This window comes from Terrapene carolina, unplaced genomic scaffold, assembly GCF_002925995.2.
Source record: "Terrapene carolina triunguis isolate 2854851 unplaced genomic scaffold, T_m_triunguis-2.0 Scaffold230, whole genome shotgun sequence".
Classification (NCBI taxonomy): Eukaryota; Metazoa; Chordata; order Testudines; family Emydidae; genus Terrapene; species Terrapene triunguis.
The window spans coordinates 3,002,540-3,017,565 of NW_020664581.1; positions in this window are offsets into that span (position 1 = coordinate 3,002,540).

Sequence of the window (15,026 nt, forward strand, 5' to 3'; positions counted from 1 at the left end):
AGTCCCAGCTGCCCTAGTTCCAGGAGGCTTCCCTTCCCGGAAGGGGAGCAGCCTGCCTGGCCTGGAGCCAACCAGCAGCAGGAGGGGGCCTTGGGGTGGAGGGTGGGCAGGGCCCCGCGGGGCTGTTTGGGGTGGCACCGCCCATGCTCAAGGCTAGGCTATTAAAAGCCCAGACACCATCATCTATCCATGGCATGTTCCTAGTCAGATGGATGGCAGATAGCTAGCCTAGATGGGTGGGTTTGGGGAGAGAGAGGGGCGATTGGCTGGATGCAGAAGCAGAGGGAGGGGAGGGGAGATGGATTAGGTAGAAGTTTTGTTTCATGTTGGGCTTTGGAAAGGGAATTTACCCCTGCACCTTAGCCTAGGGCCAAAGATTCAGGGCTGAACTTAGTGCTGGATTGGAAGCCCTGGGGACTGACCTCCCACCCCATGACCACTCGTTCTCCTGAGCAGCCTCTTGAGAGGGGCCTTGTCCAAAGTCAGCATGGCATTGTTATTGGTCATTGTTTGTACTGTTGCCCCTTTCTGACCCGAGCGGCTAGTCAAAAAGTCCCGGGGCCCCGGGGACGTTCCAGCTGGCAGAGGATGGAATCAGGTATTTTCTTTGATGCAGTTCTGTTGGTTTCCAAAGAATGTACCAAGTGCTGCGGCTCTGAGTCCAGAAGGAAACCGAAAGCAGGAAACAGCGTCTTTTGCTCACAGCACCAAGAGCGCTCGTCTCATTCCAGGTTTCTTCCAGCGTCAGCCACTGTGCTTGCAGCTGCTCCTTTACACTCGCTCTCTCGGTCTGTCGCAGTCGGCTCCGTTCTGCCTTCCCACACGCAGCCCTACCCAGAACAATATGGGCGTGTTCACACACTCGTTTCCCCATAGCAACGTTCCAGCCAGCTCCTAACAGTGCGATCGTAGCGCCCGGCAGGTTGCGCCAAGGACCGGGACCCCACTGCGCTAGGCACTGTACGTACACCAGACAAAACGATGGGCCGTGCCCCAAAGAGCTGACACTCTAATACAGGAGTCGGCAACCTTTCAGAAGTGGTGTGACGAGTCTTCATTTATTTACTCTAATTTAAGGTTTCGGGTGCCAGTAATACATTTTAACGTTTTTAGAAGGTCTCTTTCTATACGTCTATAATATAGAACTAAACTATTGTTGTATGTAAAGTAAATAAGGTTTTTTAAAATGTTTAAGAAGCTTCATTTAAAATTAAATTAAAATGCAGAGCCCCCTGGACTGGTGGCCAGGACCTGGGCAGTGTGAGTGCCACTGAAAATCAGCTCGTGTGCCACCTTTGGCACGCGTGCCATAGGTTGCCAGCCCTGCTCTAATAAAACAGAGGTTCTCAACCAGGAGCGTGCGCCCCGTCCACATGACAGACGGGGTCTCAGCGCACCAGCAGTCTCACCATCGTTATGTTTCGTGTGGGCATCGTGGCAGAGGAGAGCTTTAACGAGGGCTCTGAAGGCAGCTGACAAGGTGGCTTTGTGGATGCTTCCAGGGATCTCCTCCCATCCATGAAGGGCAGCACGGGAGAAAGCACAAAGGGGCTTGCTCGCAAAGTTGACAAGGGAGCGATGGAGGCTGATGCCAGGGGCTGATCGGAGGCAGGCGTCAGATAGTGTATGAGGCCTGAGCTGCACTTGAAAGTCAGTCTGGTGGAACTATATTGCCTAGGGGGTGTGATTTTTTTTAACCACTATACTGACACCAGTAGTGTGGACAGTTAAACCAGTATAAAGGTGCCTTGTACGGGTACTTTATCACCCTGCCCATGCAGGAATAGCTATATTGATATCAAGTACCCATCTAGCAGCATAAATGCTTCTCCACTAAGGAGCGTCAAAGAGTCCTGTGGCACCTTAGACTAACAGACATATTGGAGCTTAAGCTTTCGTGGGTGAATACTCACATCTGACGAAGTGGGTATTCACCCACGAAAGCTTATGCTCCAATACGTCTGTTAGTCTATAAGGTGCCACAGGACTCTCTGCCGCTTTTTACAGATTCAGACTAACACGGCTACCCCTCTGATACTCTCCACTAAGGGGCTCCTACTGGTTTAATTACACTGGTAGAGTTAAAGCGATACAACTGCGTAGCGCAGACAAGGCCTGAGAGATGATAAGGGGGATGAGGCTGGGCCACGAAGGGGCTCAACCATGCAGAGAAGTTGTGCGAGAGAAGAGGGAGCTGGGGGAGACATGGCCAAAAGGCAAACGGTCTTTGCAGCGGCGTTCAGCCTGGCTGGGAGTGGGGCAGGATGGCATTTGTCAAGGCCAGAGAGCAGGACGTTGCAGGGAGCGAGACGGCGAGAGGGTTGGCTGGGTGGATGGCCGGGAAAGGATGGATCTCAGAGCTATTATGCAGAAAGCAATGGCAATATTCAGAGGCCCCCGGGGCTGGGAGGACCTAAAGAGGGCGAAGTGCAAGATGACCCCCAGGCTACAGGCTTGTGTGCCGCAGGCGGGTGGTGCTGTCCAGAGAGAATGAGAAAGGAGGCGGGGGAGGGCTGGGGGTGAAAGATTAAGTGCTCTGGGTTAGCCAGGTGGAGCTTGAACTTCCTGATCTTCCCCCGAAATGCCTGGGCCTGTGACAAGGCCTCTAGCTCCGCAGGGCCCGCTCGGCTGGGTTGGCCTCTCCCCTGCCCCGGTGCGACCCCCTGCCTGGGGCACGGGACAGGCCACTGGCTTGTGCCTCTCAGGGACACAGCTAGAGTTCTCTGGATCAGCAACAGGATCCTTCTCCCACCCCCGCCCCTCCTGCAGCTGTCATTCTCCCCACCCCCCCACCGCCAGCTGTCGAAGGCTCACACATTAATTGCTTTCCCAGAAGCTACTTCCAAGCAATGAGAGTTTGGCCCAGGGCTAGTTAACTGGTGACTCATTGCGCCCTGGGGTCAGCACTTCTTCGGGCAGGTTCTGACCAGTCCTAGGCCCTCCTTGCGTAACTGGGGGGGGTTTATAAACCCAGAGACGCCTGCCCCAGCCCCAGAGACTGCAGAGCTCCCCTCCTCACACACTCTCCTCCTCCGGGGCTGCCAGGGTGAGAAGCCAGGATGAAGGTCGTACGCATGGTGAGTAGGGAGAGGCAGACTGGCCTGGGATCTGAATCCTAGAGGCAGCAGAGGAAAAGCCATGGGGTCACTCCCGTCCTGCCCAGCCATCGTCCCCCCACCTCCCATCCTCCAGGTCTGGATTGTGCCCAGCGTCCATTCGCCAGGGCTAGGCCCTGGCTAGTTTTCAGTGGCCCAAGAGACGAGGCTCCCACTGATTCCACCGGGGACATGACTCACCAGCCCACCACCAGCCCTGCTGGCAGGAAGGTTTTCCTGTGGTTCCCCTGAGATTTTCCTTTGCTGGGTTTGGTCCCACGGCTCCCTCTGGCTCCTCTATGTACACACCCCACTGTACCCCTCCACCCCCTTGCAGAGCTTGCATCTTCCACTCGATCCCCCATATGCAGAGAGACCATTGGATCCTCTGTGTTCAGACCCCACTGGACCCTGCTGGATCCCACACACAGAGATCCTGCTGCTTCTCATCTGATCCCCTATGCACAGGCCCGACTGTCCGTGCACAGACCCCGTCACACCCCATCAGGTATCCTGCACACACAGACCCTGCAGGTTTCCCGGTGTGTGCGGCTGCTCCTAGTCCATCCTGTACATATCGATCCTGCCTTCCCCCACTGGCTCCCACGTGTACAGATCTGCCGGATCTGCTGTGCCCAGGTGCTAGGGGACACACTGGGCTCAGGGTCCAGCCACTTCTCCTTGATCTCATAGCAGTGCCAGGCACACTTGCCCACCTCTCACCCTTATGCTTGGGCCCTACAAGAGTTTGCTAGAGGATAGGGGGATACGTGATCGCCCCATCTCAAAAACGACACATTGGAATTGGAAAAGGTGCAGAGAAGGGCAACAAGCTTCCATATGAGGAGAGATGAAAAAGACTGGGCCTGTTCATCTTTGAAAAGGGATGACTAAAGCGGGATATGATAAAGGGCTATAAAATCATGACTGGTGCGTGAATAAGGAAGTGTTATTTACCTGTACACAAGAACCTGATGCAATTAATAGGCAGCAGGTTTAAAACAAAAGGAAGTACTTCTTCTTACAGCACACAGTTAACCTGTGGAACTCATTGCCATGGGATGTTGTGAAGGCTAAAAGTATAACTGGGTTCAAAAAAGAATTAGATCAGTTCCTGGAGAACAGGCCCATTAATGGCTTTTAGCCAAGATGTTCACGGACACAACCCCATGCTATGGGTGTCTCTAAACCTCTGACTGCCAGAACCTGGGACTGGACAACAGGGGATGGATCACTCAGTAATTGCCCATTTCTGTTCATTCCTGCTGAAGCATCTAGCACTGATCACTGTTGGAAGATAGGATACTGGGATAGATGGACCATTGTTCTGACCCATGGCAATGAGTTCCACAGGTTAACTGTGTGCTGTAAGAAGAAGTACTTCCTTTTGTTTTAAACCTGCTGCCTATTAATTTCATCAGGTGACCCCTGGTTCTTGTGTACAGGTAAATAACACTTCCTTATTCACACACCAGTGATGATTTTACAGCCCTTTATCATAACCTGCTCTTCTGTTCTTATGACATAAGTAGTGACATCTCTGTACCTTTCCTCAGCATACATTTTTGACAGGTTTCCAACTCCCCTTCCCCCATGATATTGTCCCAATTAGACTCCAGCATTAGATTGCATGTCCCTCTTTTTGGTCCAATGAGTTGGCTGTATGGTTCTGGAAGTCCCTTCTATCATGTCCTCCCTTTCCAGGACCCCTAGGGTTCCCTTCGAGCCATGCGTGCATTTACGGTGCCATGGACCCTGTTGGGAAAAAAACGAGATTTTTAAAAAAATGTTAATTAATTCATCCTTCTGGAATCATTAAAAATAAATGACTAAATATAGATTTCATGCCTTTCACTCATTTTAGAAAAAATATGCTTTTTATGCCATTACTACAATTCTAAATAAAGCTGATTCAATAATTGTATGAACGTGCTAGCAAAATTCTCAATACATATGTGCAAGAGGTTTAATAACAAAGGAATAAATGTATCTATCCCCAGCCACCCCCTCTATCTATCTATCCCCAGACACCCCCTCTATCTATCCCCAGACACCCCGCTATCTATCTATCTATCCCCAGCCACCCCCTCTATCTATCCCCAGACACCCCGCTATCTCTCTCTCTCTCTATCTATCTAATGCATTTTCCTTTATTTTAGAGAAAATATTCTTTTAAGCAGTTAGTACAATTCTAAATAAATTAAACACCTGCACAGACACACAAACACACACACACACCACACTCGCCTTTGTGGCTGCTATTTAACAAATTAAAGCCGAACTGCAGAGCGCCCTGGTTTAAACTCTCCCAAAACTCCTGAGAAAAGCACCATGAGGAAAGAGTTATTTTCTTTGAAATCTTCCTGGCCGTTTTGTCATTGTGTCGCTAGGTAACACAAGTATCTAAGGCCTGGTCTACACTAACCCCCCAAGTCGAAGTAAGGTACGCAACTTCAGCTACGTGAATAACGTAGCTGAAGTCGACATACCTTAGTTCGAACTTACCGTGGTTCAGACACGGTCCACACGCGGCAGGCAGGCTCCCCCGTCGACTCCGCGGTACTCCTCTCGCTGAGCTGGAGTACCGCAGTCGACGGCGAGCACTTCCTGGTTCGATTTATCGCGTCCAGACCAGACGCGATAAATCGAACCCGGAAGTTCGATTTCCAGCCGTCGAACTAACCGGTAAGTATAGACCAGCCCTAAGTGTGAAGCCCAGTAACAAGGCTATGCAGGTCCTGCAGGATTGCCCTTCCCCCTCCCAAATTCCTCTCTCCACACCAAGCACTGAAAGGATAATGCTAAAGTTACTGTCTGATATACAGACACCCTTTCATAGCACAAAGACTTTCCCGGTTTTGCAACCCTCCAACGTAACACAATTGAGAACTTTATGTAAACGGGGGATGGTCCCGCTATCGTGGGGAACTTTCCTGGCTTATACGCGACCCCGGTGAAGTGGGCTAGCGAAAGGATCTGAGTCCTCGCTCCCACTCCCTTTACCCAGAGGCTGCCTGACCTTGAGGACTCCCCTTCCACTCTCCTGTCTGGCAGAGTCCTCGTAAACCCGACAAGGCTGGGCCCAGGATTCCTGGGGGTCTCGACCCCCAACCCTGTCGTGATCACTTTGGGCAGGGGCGAGGGCGTCCCCACTCCGGGGGGCTCTCTCTGCACTGGACACTTCCCTGACTCACTGATCATTACACACAGTTCAAAGCAAATACAATTTATTAAACAGCAACCAATTTAAAAAAACAAGGGAAAAACAGGAAAGGAAAACCCGTCACTCGGCTCTGTGGCACGGGGACGTCACAGCCAGCATCTCTGCAATGTCAGGGAAAGTCAGTCAGTTCCTCACACGTCCCAGGCCCCTGCCCAGTCCCTGGCTGTGCTGTAGGGAGGCTGCGGGTCGGACACGTGCTCTGGCGGTTCCCACACGCCCTCAGGCTCTAGGTGGCAGGTCCCTTCTTCCCAGCGTCGCCCCCGCCCCATCGGGGTTACGATCCCCCCCAAGTCTGGCCTGCAGAGCCTCTTGGCCAGGGGCGTCTCCCTGCGCTGGGCCCCCTGCCCAGGGTCCCCCCCATCGCTCTCCCCGGCTGCTCACCGCACCCGGCTCCGGACGGCTCCAGCCCCAGCCCCAGCTCCACTCTGCCTCCGCCCGGCTGCGGCTCTGCCTCCAGCTCCCTGGGCTGCTTCCCTGGCCCCCCGGCTCCAGCTCTGCTCCCAGCACAGGTCTGCTCTGTGGGCTGCTTTTCTGCCCCTCTGGCTGGCCCGGCTCCGCTCCCCAGCTCAGCTCCAGCCCCCGCTCTCTCCTTAGCTCAGCCCCACTCTGTCCGCCCCAGGCAATTCCAGCTCACGGGGAGGACGGGACCCCCGTGGCCTCCTGACTCCCTGATTAGCCTGCCCACCCTGTCAATCAGGCTGACCTGGAGCATTGTCTTCTCCCCATTGGTCCTGGGGACTGTCAGTCTCAGGCTCCTGATTTCCCATCAACCCTTCCCCTTTCTTTTGGGAGTGGGAGCTAGCCAATCAAAACACCCCCACTGAGTTTTAGTAAACGATACACTCCGGGCACATGTGGACAGCCAGTGCATGCATCACAAGTGCACGGAAATAGAAACTGGACATATGCAGAGGACCATGCAAAGCCAGGCTTAGCAACCGGTGTGTGCTGCCTGCATCTATCTATCTATCTATCTATCTATCTATCTATCTCCAGACATCCCCTCTATCTATAGTGGGTCATATGGGGGTCTATAACAGTTATTTCAGAGGAATCAAGAATAAAAACCAGGCAATCCCACTATACATCCCCCAAAGCGTACACACTCATACTTGTTTTCCAGCCTTATTTTATACAACACACACACCGCCCAACTTACAGGAACTCTAACTGTGTAAAATTGGTCAATACACCCAGGCAGGAGACAAAATGCAGGCCTAGATGAAACTATCTATGTAAAAGAATTCATAACCCTTTTTACTTTTCTTTCCACAACTGCTGCCCGTTTTCTTAAGTTACCCCTGTAACTTGTTCAGAGTTTAAGGTGCCTGCCTAGAATGTGTATTGATAAAACTTGGATCTAATAAATGAAAAAACAACAATGGAGTGTTTGGGAAACCCATATTTTAATATTTGGGAGGCAATGGATACAAACAAAATGTTCAACATCTCTGAAACGGTTTAATAGTCAGTATTTTCACATTATTCACTTATTTGGCCCAGTTAGCAAAATACAAAAAAGAAATGAAAAATCCTGAAACAGCCACAAACACCTACATTTTATCTAAGTTAGAGGCAGGAATTTGGCAGCCCGATAAAACCCAGCTGCAGAATTAACACACTCTGCTCTCCCAGTACCAGATGTTGAGCATCTGGTTTTGGGTCTGGCGAAAGCAGGCCGGGCCGAACCCACTCGTGCCTTCAGAGACGGTGGTGGAAGCCTCTGAGGAAACAGTGCTCAGCTGCTGAGGGATTTAAATACGAAACACAAGTCAGGTTTGATTTTAGTTTTTACACCACACTTTAAAACCTTTACACTTTGTGTCAGGAGGCCTCTTCGGCCTTTACAAAAAATTCGCCTCAGGCTGGTCTTGCTCCACAGACCTTTTGGCGGGTGTGGGGGAACCAACTGCTCTAGCAAGTTCAGCAACCGTAGCCTGCTCCTCTCACCGCTACCGCGCCTTTTGCGCCAGGGCCTTAAACATTCTTACGTGCAGCTTCCTAGATTAATAGATTCCAAGGCCAGAAGGGACCGTTGTGATCATCTCGTTTGATCTGCATAACCCAGGCCAGAAAACATCCCCAAATAACTTACGTGTGCCTCATCTCTTCCACCCCACTGTTTGAGTGACTTGGGGTCTCCTGATTGAGTTTCAGAGCCTCAAACAACAGCGGGGCTCAGCAGTCGTCTTCTGTTTCTCCTCCTCTGCCCCATCCTTGTGATTACTTTCATTGTCAGCTACCATGGTCTCATGGCTTGCCTGGCTTGGTGCCGGTGTGCCCTCTGCACCTTCTCCAGTTCTAATAGATCTTTTTTGAGATGGGGCAACCAGAACTGCATGCACTATTAAAGGTGTGGGCGTACTATGGCTTTATATAGTGGCATAATGATATTTTCTGTTCTATTATCTATCCCTTTCCTAATAGTTCCTAACATTCCATTAGCCTTTTTTACCTCTGCTGCGCATTGAATGGATGTTTTCCGAGAACTATCCATGGTGACTCCAATATCTCTCTCTTGAGCAGTAACATCTAATTTAGACCCCATCATTTTGTATATATAGTTGGGATTATTTTTTCCAATGTGCATTACTTTGCACTTATCAATATTGAATTTCATCTGCTCACTTTGCCTAAGAACATTTGGTGTGGGAACTTGTCAAAGGCTTTCTGAAAGTCCAAGTACGCTATATCCACTGGATTCCCCTTGTCCACATGCCTGTTGGCCCCTCAAAGAATTCTACTAGATTGGTGAGGTATGATTTCCCTTTACAAAAGCTCTGTTTACTCTTTCCCAACATATTGCATCTGATAATTTTGTTCTTTACTATAGTGTCAACCTATTTGCCTGTTCTGAAGTTTGGCTCACCAGCCTGTAATTGTGAGGATCGCCTCTGGAGCCTTTTTAAAAAACAGGTGTTACATTAGCTATCCTCCAGTCATCTGGGACAAAGGCTAATTTAAGCAATAGGTTACATTTAACAATTAGCAGTTCTGCAATTTCATATTCGAGTTTCATATTTGGTGCAAAATACCTCTGAGCTTTCCCGTTTTCTTCAAATCCACTCTTACATCATATCCTCTTTCACTTCAACAAAGCCTTTAATCCCTCCCAAACCCCTCTGCGTTAGGCCTTTAGTCACCATGACGCCTCTGTTTTCAATGATTTCTCAGGTCTATCAAATGCTGTCTTGTGTATTTATCTCTATCAAGTACCTAGGGTCACGGTTTGTGTACAACGTGAAGTTTGATATAAGAACGGGGGAATTATTTCTTGGGACCCCTTCAATGTGAGGACAACTATGTCATTTTTTTAATTGTTGCTTTGCAGATACTGCTACAATATATCACTGAGCATTTTTCTTGCCAGTTAGAAATGACCAAGCATGGCGTTTTGGTCTGTTATATATGCCCAGTGTGTCTGATGCCCTTGTTAATGTAATTTATTTATTTCTCACTGCTGATCCCCTTGGGGAAATGATTAGAAAGACTGGCAAAAGAAAGGTGGGGAGATAACACCTCAAGAGGCAGGGGAGAGCTTTTATGTTACAAGTGCTCACCTGTGCTAAAGTATGACGACTGACAAACAATGCATATAACATTGCTTCGCTAAATAAAGGTTCCAGACAGTTGTCAAAGTTTCCCATAAAAGCCAGGTCTGATGTCTTATCCTCGGGCCCTATTTCTGAATTATACTTTTTAAAGCCTGGGTTACTCTCTCTCTTTCTCTCTCTGTACATAGCATGTAAGAAATACTTTCAAAAACATTAATTGGGGTTATTTTTTATGTCATTAGACCTTTGACTAAAAATAGTATGTTTAGTAGAAGGAGATGGAGAGGATGCAATTTTAGATACCAGATATTAGCTCGAGAAAAATGGGGAATGTGAGGTTGGGGGCACATGTTTCTTCAGATAACCACTAAAACCTCAGAAAAATGAAAGGGGCAAGGGAAGGTGTCAGACGGGGAAACCTTTATCTCTGTCCTTCAGGCAGTTAGAAAGCCATGATTTAAAATTAGGGCTGTCAAGCAATTCAAAAAATTAATCATGATTAAAAAATTAATTGTGGCGTTAAACAATAACAGAATATTATTTATGTAAATAATAATTATTAAATAATAATTTTGGCTGTTTTCTACATTTTCAAATATATTGATTTTAATTACTACACAGAATACAAAGTGTACAGTGCTCACTTTATATTTATTTTTGTTTACAAATATTTGCCCTGTAAAAAACAAAATAAATAGTATTTTTCAATTCACCTCATACAAGTACTGTAGTGCAATCTCTTTATCATGAAAGTGCAACTTACAATTGTAGAATTATGTACAAAAAATAACTGCATTCAAAAATAAAACAATGGAAAACTTTAGCGCCTACGAGTCCACTCAGTCCTACTTCTTGTTCAGCCAATCGCTCAGACAAACAAGTTTGTTTACATTTGCAGGAGATAATGCTGCCCTCTTCTTCTTTACAATGTCACCTGAAAGTGAGAACAGGCGTTCTCACGGCACTGTTGTAGCCGGCGTCACAAGATATTTACGTGCCGGATGCGCAAAAGATTCCTGTGTCCCTTCATGCTTCAACCACCATTCCAGGGGACATGCTGCCATGCTGATGACGGGTTCTGCTTGATAACAATCCAAAGCAGTATGGACTGACGCATGTTCATTTTCATTATATGAGTCAGATGCCACCAGCAGAAGGTTGATTTTCTTTTTTGGTGGTTCGGGTTCTGTAGTTTCTGCATCAGAGTGTTGCTCTTTTAAGACTTCTGAAAGCATGTTCCACACCCCGTCCCTCTCAGATTTTGGAAGGCACTTCAGATTCTTAAACCTTGGGTCGAGTACTGTAGCTATCTTTAGAAATCTCCCACTGGTACCTTCTTTGCATTTTGTCAAATCTGCAGTGAAAGTGTTCTTAAAATGAACAACATGTGCTGGGTCAGCATCCCAGCCTGCTATAACATGAAATATATGGCAGAATGTGGGTAAAACAGAGCAGGGGACATACAATTCTCCCCCCAAGGAGTTCAGTCACAAAATAAACACATTATTTTTTTAATGAGCGTCATCAGCATGGAAGCATGTCCTCTGGAATGGTGGCCGAAGCATGAAGGGGCATACGAAGGTTTAGAATATCTGGCTACAAAATTGCCATGTGAACGTCTGTTCTCACTTTCAGGTGACATTGCAAATAAAAAGCAGGCAGCAGCATCTCCCGTAAATGTAAACAAACTTGTTTGTCTGAGCGATTGGCTGAACAAGAAGTAGGACTGAGTGGACTTGTAGACTCTAAAGTCTTACATTGTTTTGATTTGGAGTGCAGTTATGTGACAAAAAAAATCTATATTTGTAAATTGCACTTTCACGATAAAGAGATTGCACTAAAGTACTTGTATGAGGTGAATTGAACAATACTATTTATTTTGTTTATCATTTTTAAAGTGCAAATATTTGTAATAAAGATAATATCCAGTGAGCACTGTACACTCTGTATCCTGTGTCAAGTATCAGAGGGGTAGCCGTGTTAGTCTGAATCTGTAAAAAGCAACAGAGGGTCCTGAGGCACCTTTAAGACTAACTTGCATCTGATGAAGTGAGTATTCACCCACGAAAGCTTATGCTCCAATACTTCTGTTAGTCTTAAAGGTGCCACAGGACCCTCTGTTGCTTTGTATCCTGTGTTGTAATTGCAATCAATATATTTGAAAATGTAGAAAAACGTCCAAAAATATTTAATACATTTCAATTGGCATTCTACTGTTTAACAGTGCGATTAAAACTGCGATTAATCTGGAACCCACATAGGGTAGCATCAAACACAGCCCATACTCGATGGGGACCCCATCCTGAAATAAATCTTTCCCGAATGCCCCTTCTGCCCTTCAAACAACCCCCAACCTTGCCAAGTCATCATCAGACTAGGACCCACCAATGCCAAGTGGCACCAGACTCTGCCAGAACAACAGATGCAAAATGTGCAGGCAAATCTCCACTGTCATGATAATCAACATCCCCCATAATACACCTTTCTAAATCCATGGGTCCTGCACATGCCTATCACAACCTGCGGGGTACCTCATCCAGGAGCGGCGGAAGCCCCCTAAAAATGGGGGGGGGCCCACTACCGCCCAAACTGTGGTCCTGCCCTACCCCTTACCCCTGAGGCCCTGCCCCTTCCCCAGGGTTGGGTTGAGGGTTTCATGCTGTGCAATTCATGTAGGCAAAATTTTACTAAAATCACAAGGCCTCTTTACGGTGGAAGGCAGTAGGGGCTGATTGCCATTTGGGAGAACAGGATAATGAAATACGTTACCTTGATGAGGAAATGGAATAGGGAAATTTGGGGGAAAAGCCTGGTACAGTACCATAGAAGTCTATGGGGATCAGAAAACCTTCTGACTGGTTCAGAAAAATGTGATGCATCCTAATATTTTATGATGTATGATTCTGCAAAAGGCTGTGTGGTTAAAGACGACTTGCTAATTGGCTCAGGCAGTGGGGTGTGGTTTGTTGCATGCTCCTAGAGCCGGGAATTTTCGGTGGGGTAGATTCATAGGTTCATAGAGTTTAAGGGCAGAAGGGACCGTTAGACAGGGCAGGCCGTAGGGAAATGGCACCCTGGGTGAACTTGTATTTTGGTGCTCCGGCCTCCGCTGCATCCCTGAGCTCCCCACCCATCCCCCAAGGCCTCCGTTGCCCCCCAACAATCCCTCCCATTGCCCCTGGTCCCCACTGCCTCCCCAGGCTCCCCACCCATTCCCCCATCACCCTGGCCCCCGCTGTCTCCTCAGGCTCCCCACCCCCTCCATCGCCCTTGACCCCCGCTGCCTCCCTCCCATTGGCCCAAGCTCCCTTCCATGGCCTCGCACCCTAGTCCAGCACTCTCCTTCCCTCTTGACCATGGCATCCTGGGTGATCGCCCACCTTGCCCACCCGTAAGGCAGGCCCTGCCATTAGATCATCTAACCTGACCTCCTGCATATCACAGCCCATTCACATTCACCCAGTTCCCCCTGTATGGAGCCCAATAGCGTGTGGTTCACTACAGCATAACTTGTGGTTTTTTGGCTAAAGTGAACCTTCCAGAAAGACAGCCAGTCTTGATCTGAAGACCTCCGAGATGGACAAACCACCCTGCCCTCCTTGGTAGTTTGTGCCAACGGTTAATCACCCTCACTCACTATGACAAAATGTGCCTTATTTCTAATCTGATTTGGTCTGTCTTCAGCTTCCAGCTGCTGGTTCTTGGTCTGCCTTTCTCAGCTAGATTACAGACCCCTTTAGTGCCCAATCTTTTCTCTCTACGAAGGTCCCTATACACTGGAACCAAGAGTCACCTTTCAACATCTTGTTGATGAGCTAAACAGGTGGTGCTCTTTATGTCTCTTGTTTCAAGGCATTTTCTTCCCCTCACCCCCCTTTGAGTTGTTCTTGTGGCTCTTTTCTGCGTCTTCTTCAATTTTTAAACATCCTTTTAAAGTGTGGACCCCAGAAATGAGGATTGTGGAATCAAACATTTTATGTCATGATCACCGGGCCGCAGCAATCACCAACTTCTAGTCCAGTGATTAATTCATCTTTGTCCATCACAATGAGGTCCAAAATATTCACTTTCTGTTGCGTAAATGGCTTTTCTCATCTTTCTCCCGGCTCCCCCATCCCTTTTAAAAACTTTCTTGGCCATCTCTGAAAGGCAGCGGTAGAACAGCCAGACCCCGTACACACGTCATTAATCCTAAAGTTATATTTACAATTTCTATCAGGAATCTCTTGCAGCCTTTGTGCATGTGTTTAATTTATTTAGAAATGTTCTAACTGCATACAAATATTTGTTTCTGAAAATCAGAAAAATGCATGATATATATCATAGAAATATATATAAACATTTCTCATTTATTCCTCTGTTATTAAGTCTTTGTTGCATGTATTTAATTTATTTAGACTTGTACTACTGTAGTGGTTGCGTACAATTATTTAATCAATTTGATTTAGATTTGTGCTAATTGCACACAAAGTATATTTTACACTAAAAATAAGGAAGAAGCATGACATTTATATTTATTCGTTTATTCTGAATGATTCCAGTAATGATACATTAAAAAAAACTTTAAAAAAAAATCTTGTTTTTTCCCCAAAATGGCTGAACGGCGCCATAAATGCACATGTGACCAAACCTGAAACCTAGGGGTCCTGGGAAAAGTAGGCAGGACTTCCAGAGCCATCTGGCCGTCTCATTGGACAAGAAGGAGGGGCATGCAGTCTAAAGCTGGAGTCTGATTGGTGGATTATAATAGCTGGGGGAGGGTCCAGGCATGGAAACCGGTCAGAACTATAAGAACAGGAAAGGTGCAGATATCACTAGTGACACAAAGCTGGGCATTGGAGCTGGTTGGGAATTTGTCACTGGATCATGCTTCCATCAGAAAATGCCGATTTGTTGAAGTTGAACTGTTCCGTGGGAAAGTGTCAATGGCAACAAAACTTTGGCAGGAAGCAGGCGGGTCCCTTGCCTGCGCACACACTTCCTGGCTCTGCGGCAGCCTGCCTGGCAGTCGGCTGGGGAGTCCGGGCTTCCAGGGTTCCCAGCGCCGGCCAGCCCGGCAGGTGGGCTGCTGGGGAACCAGGTGTCTGAGAGCTTCCAGTCTCACTGACTTGTGCTGTGGAACTGGGAGTCCACTGTGGAACACGGACAGACAGA